The sequence below is a fragment of the Musa acuminata genome, chromosome BXJ3-2 (genome assembly GCF_036884655.1).
Source record: "Musa acuminata AAA Group cultivar baxijiao chromosome BXJ3-2, Cavendish_Baxijiao_AAA, whole genome shotgun sequence".
Taxonomy (NCBI): domain Eukaryota; kingdom Viridiplantae; phylum Streptophyta; class Magnoliopsida; order Zingiberales; family Musaceae; genus Musa; species Musa acuminata.
Window position 1 is genome coordinate 26296985 of NC_088350.1, and position 6000 is coordinate 26302984.

Here is a 6000-nt window from a genome sequence, read left to right on the forward strand (position 1 = left end):
AGAAAAAACAGAAGAGCATGGGGGACTTCCATATTCTATAATTATTATTTATTTTCTATATACTTCAGGTTGCTATCAGCAATCATTTTAAGGTTTCATTTGAGTTGCAGCAGACTTCACCAGTGATTTCCAGCAGCATTATATACTTCATCAAATGAGATGCAAAATATATAAATATATATATACATACATATATATCTCAGTAACTCCTCATTTCTGTCAGGATCATCTTGCCATCTTGCTTTACCAAATCTCAAGCCAAATATGGAGAGAAGCACAACCATTCCGAAGAGGATACACACACACACGGAGGAAGACATAAGACAACTCCTTTGAGAAAAACTCATGTCTTACGTTTCTCAGTATTTTTTTGTAACATCCCTGATTAGTCCTACATCGAAAGTGGGCAGGATTAAGATTGACTTATAAGATTATGATTAGTATACTACTATCAACTTTAGCTTAAGCATTTTGATCAGTGATTAAGACCAAACGAAATTAATAGGCTAGTTAGCCCATCTGACTCGGGTCATGATAATTAGAACATCCGAGTGTATCTATAAACTATAAGCGGTAGCAATTCATTATCTACCTCGATACTGAGGACACCTGAAGCAGTGATTCATTTATATTTACAGCTGAATTTGATCAAGACACATATCCAGTTACCAAATGGTTGTTGCTTGAGATGGTTCAGAATTGAGTATCTAATCTGTATCCCTTATCCTTCTATGATTGAACATTATACTGATAAGCATGTTTCTTGTTAACTCTGAAGGCTTTTAGTCCCTGCAAAACCAATTCAGAATTAGCTTAATGTAGAACCCATAGGTTTCTTTATATTGCTGTTATTATGATGCCAACTTTATGGACTTAGTCACACTTGTAATGCCAGAGGAGGAAGTGTGCTGAAAGACAAATCAAGGACAAAACATAAAGCACCAATTTGGAACCTGAAAGGGTTCTAAAGAAATTAACACAGAGATTAATCTCGGTGATCAAAGGAAGAAATGGTTCATGTGTTTTAGGACTTCGAGCAGCATGGAGAGCTGCAAAGAGCAATGGCAGAGTAGGAGAAACCACAGTAAACCCTTTAAGATCTCAACTATATGCTACATCTTCACGGAAGCTGCCACTAAAGATACACTACTCGGCTTACCTTGCTCACGCCTCTATTTCCAATCTTGAGCACTTGATGGAGCCCCTGGCGATGTCGATCTCGATCAGGTTATCCTCCTCGTAAATTTCTGACAAGAGCTCCATAATTCCATGTTGCCTGAACGCGGTCTCCGGCAACAACCCTCTCTTCATCTCCGGCTGTGATGGGATGAAGAGTCCATCTGACTCTCTTGGTGCAACACAATGACCATCCGATAGCGCGATCTCAATGAGGCCTTCATCATCTGACATCGAACATTCTGAGCTCTCCTTTGATCGAAAGCAATGGTTTGGCGATTCCGATTCGGTTCCAAGTGAATTGCATGGTGGACTTGAGACTAAAGAGTCGACGGATTGCTCGTCATCTTCTTCCTCTACCTCGAGGCCTGCAGATCCCGTCGATGGGTTTGTCGATCCGAGGAGCAGTCCGTCGACGTCGTAATTGCCTCCCTCTTCTGGGATGATTCTTTTCACTTCCAGTGTCTCGGTCGGTGGCATAATCTCTGAACCGAGCTCACTTTCCTGTGGCTTCTCCATTGTGTTGAACTTACAAAGCCGTTTGATCCTAGTAATGAAAAATGGAGACGTATATAGAATCGATGCTAACAAAGTAAACGATGTCGAAGGCGAAAAACTAGTGTGACAACTGAGATAGATGGAGAGGAGGGAGAGTGCAATGGCCATTCTTGTGAGCCTAACGAAACAAGGAGGGGCCATTGAATGATCGAAGATTTCTTCTATTCAAGAAAGACAGCAAAATCTGATGTCAGGTAGTAGAGAAGAAACCATATTCCTTCCTTTACACCAACATAGAACCACCCGCAACAAAGGAAGAAGAACAGAACACGCTGCTTCTTGTGACATGAACAAAAGGAGATCACAGGAGATGGAAGGAAGGAGGTAACACAGTAAAGAGGAATATATACCGAGAAGCCAGATGCAGAGAGATCTAAGCAAATGTGGGAAAGCTGGTCTTCTTTCTCTATTGAAGCAGCACTGAAATTTCTGGATGGCCCTTTCTCCTCTTCACATTTCCCACAGCTCCACTAGAAATGGATTGCCATCCTATTTTACTTCCCCCAACATCTGAGTCTTCTCCAACAACACCAGATGGGTGGTCCTGTTTCTTACTCTGATTCTCTTGGGAGGACCAAAGGTGGTGGTGTCACTGTACAGGCTTTCAGCTCCAATGACTTCGAGAGCAGGGATGCCATGTGCAGGTTTTCAAGTAAGCGCATGTCGCTTTCCCTCCGAAGTTCCATTAGACAAATCCAAAGAGAAAGGAGTAGGAAAAGGAGCCATAAACTACATATGCTTTATAGAATTCTGCGACTCCATGGTGGCCCATCAACAAGGAAGAACCTCCTCCTGCTGCAGCTCTCTACAGCTTCATAAAGAAGACCACTTGACACTTGGTATCCTTTTCCTTCCTTGTCAAACTGAGATAAGATCAGTTTAGTATAAATGCTTGCGGTACGATTGAGCTATTCTTAATAGCTGCAAAATATCAGAGATTCGTATGCTTCCGTTCCTTAATGGTCTCTGTCTCCTGTTTATGATGCTCGGTCGGCTCAAATATTGCCTGTATTCTCGGACAATGAATCCTTAGAGTGCATGATTCAGATCCAACACAGTTGAATGTTGGAGATCCAGTCAAGATAATCTGGTTCATTGTTTTCACATGATATTAATCTCGATAAATTCTTAGAAATCAGTCTCTCCAGCAATTCTTAATTTTATATTACCTCTTCTTTTTCCTGTTATTGTTTCCTGCAGATTGCCTGCAAACTTTGGAGCTATACATGTTTTGTTATATGTCTTATTTATGCAGTAAAATATATGATTTGACAAAGAATATTTTGTATTCATTGTGCACCAAATTTTGGATGTGTCTCATGTTCATGAACCATTTATACTGGATTGTCTTTTGTTCTCTGGTAGTGTGCTGTGAAGTGTCATGTCTATTGAGGGTTCATCAAGGGAGAGAAAGAGCAAGAAGGACTTGTTGGCGATTGGAAATGCGAGTATCGGATTATGAGGTCATGACTATGACATCCATTTAGAATTGAGACAGTGCCTCCTTCCCATCAGCAGGAAAGAAAAGGACTATGCCTTCCATGTCGGCCAGTTGCTAAGCTGAACATATAAAAAGGAGAGTCCTACGAACCCTAACTCTGTATGCAGGCCCTGCTAGCTAGCTTCTGTACCACTTCCATTTTAATATGCATGAGATCGCTTGGATTCATGGTTTTTGAGGACTGGGAAGGAGCTGTGCCTTGAGAGCACAAACAGTAGCACCAGCCATTGGTTCAAAGTCGGAGGGGACCAAGAGTTTTGGAGAATGTTTTGCAGCATTAACTAATGGGCATGGTGGCTGCCTCTTGCATGCCTAAAGAGGCACCTCAAATGTTTCCCTCAGAGTTGCAAGACTTCCATACCCAAACTTGAGCCATGCGAGTGGCTAAAACTCAGCCAGCTTCTGCATATTTGCCCTGGAATTGGGGCTCCTCCATTTGGAGGTGATGATGAGGAAATGACGCAAGAGAAAATGACACAAAGCAAAGCAAAGCACAGCAACAGTCTTTTATTTGTTTTCTTTTTGAGTCAGAAGACACTGTGGAAGACGACCGAAACCAATCTCTTTGAGACTACTCGGATATCATGCGATTGCTTGCTTGCTTTCCTTCTTTCTCTATTGCATTAGGTGTTTCCTTCATAAAGGATCAAGTTCTAAAGATGAGCTCTTTCTTTTGCATAGATCTCTGAAGAACCAAAGTTTTATTATCAAATGATTCACATCCAATGTGTTGCATCCAAAGTGAGATAAAGAGTTAGGCCTGCAACGATGGGGCTAATAATAATACTGCTTCGCTTCATGCTAATGGTAGGTGAGGTGGACTGTCATTAGATTGTGTAAGAACTTACACCCAATTGTTTTCTTAGATATCTACAGAACTTGCATGAAGTTTTGCCCGTATGCACGCATTGCTGTAAGGGAGATTGGCATAGGGACAACTAAATCATCTATTTCTGAATGCATACATACTCCACATAAAAGTTTGTGTATGTCCAGATTTCCTGGAGCAAAATAGATGCATCTCATCTTGAAGTCATTAGGAGTTCACACTGAACAAGATTCTTCTGTGCACATCTCATGTTTAACAAGTGCCGTGAAAATTCAGGCCTGTTGGTTTAGAGAGAGGAGTATGGACTGCTATCCATCTCTTACAGTGCATTGCAATGTCTGCATACCAAAAAGGGAAGAGTGATCAGCCTGTTGTAGGATATCTATCACTCTTTCACTCTGACTGGACTGCTGTTTCAAGGACTTAGGTAGAGGATGGAGTTGTCAATGGCCAGCCATGGAAGAAGCAATTGTTACTGGCTTCAATGCTTCTTTCTGCTGAAAGTTGAGAACCAAGGTTCCTTTAAACAATTGTTATATATGTGTAGTTTTTGGCAAGTGATGCAGAACACACGAAACTTAAGATGCCCAAGAAACATCCAGTTTTGTTTCATGTCTCTCTCCCTCACAAAGAAAAGCTAGTGGCTCAAAGTCAAGTGTGAGTTGGGTGTGGAAACTCGAGCATTATTTCTACCTGGATAGACATTGTTACCGACTGGATTAGAACTTACATTATGTTCAAGAAGACAAGTATCCTGTGGATCTAAATTGAGTTGGTCTTTGTCTATTTTGTGGTCCAATGTTTCCTCCATCCTCTTGAAAGCCACTCAACTGCACTACTACCATACTGGTAACATTGCTACAAAGTTGACATTTGCATGCACACTTTTATCATGTTATATATATATATATATATATATATATATATGCCCCAAAAAAAACCTAATAAAGCAGGATTGGCAGTGACATGTATGACATTGTTCTTAGCCACCCTAGCAGATATCAACCTATTTTTGTAAAGATTAAACTCTTTTTCTTAAAAAAAATATTTCTCACGAAACATTTCTCATTTTAAAAATTTTCTAATAATGATCTTTTTTTTTTATCTATTACTTGGAATACCCTTTTTTTATAGACCGATCGATAGGATGAATCAATCTAGTTATTTATACTATGTTATAAGATTTTTATTAATATTAAAAATATTATAATATAATATTTTTGTAAAGATTAAACTCTTTTTCTTAAAAAATTATTTCTCACGAAACATTTCTCATTTTAAAAATTTTCTAATAATGATCTTTTTTTTTTATCTATTACCTGAAATACCATTTTTTATAGACCGATTGATAGGATGAATCAATCTAGTTATTTATACTATGTTATAAGATTTTTATTAATATTACAAATATTATAATATAATATTTTTATAAAGATTAAACTCTTTTTCTTAAAAAAATTTCTCACGAAGCATTTCTCATTTTAATTTTTTTTTAATAATGATCAATTTTTTTGTCTATTACCTGAAAGATCATTTTTTATAGCCCGATCGATAGGATGAATTAATCTAATCATAATATTTTATATATTTTATTATAAGATTTTTATTAATATAAAAATATTATAATATAATATTTTTGTATACATTTTAATTAAAAATATTATATTTATAATATTTTTAGAATGTATTATATTTTTAATAATACTAGTAAATTTTCATTATCGTAATTCAACGTATTTTTCAACACGAATTATCATCACAAGCTATAGAATGTTAGGTTTCTTTTGGGGTAATCACAAACTTGTGGATCATTAGACTTAAAACTCATATAAAATGGACAATTGGGATGTGATTAGGAGGACAAATTAATTTCTACCTGAGTGTCTATTGGACTTCAGCAGACCAACAAATTGTAGCTCCCCATTCATCATGAAGA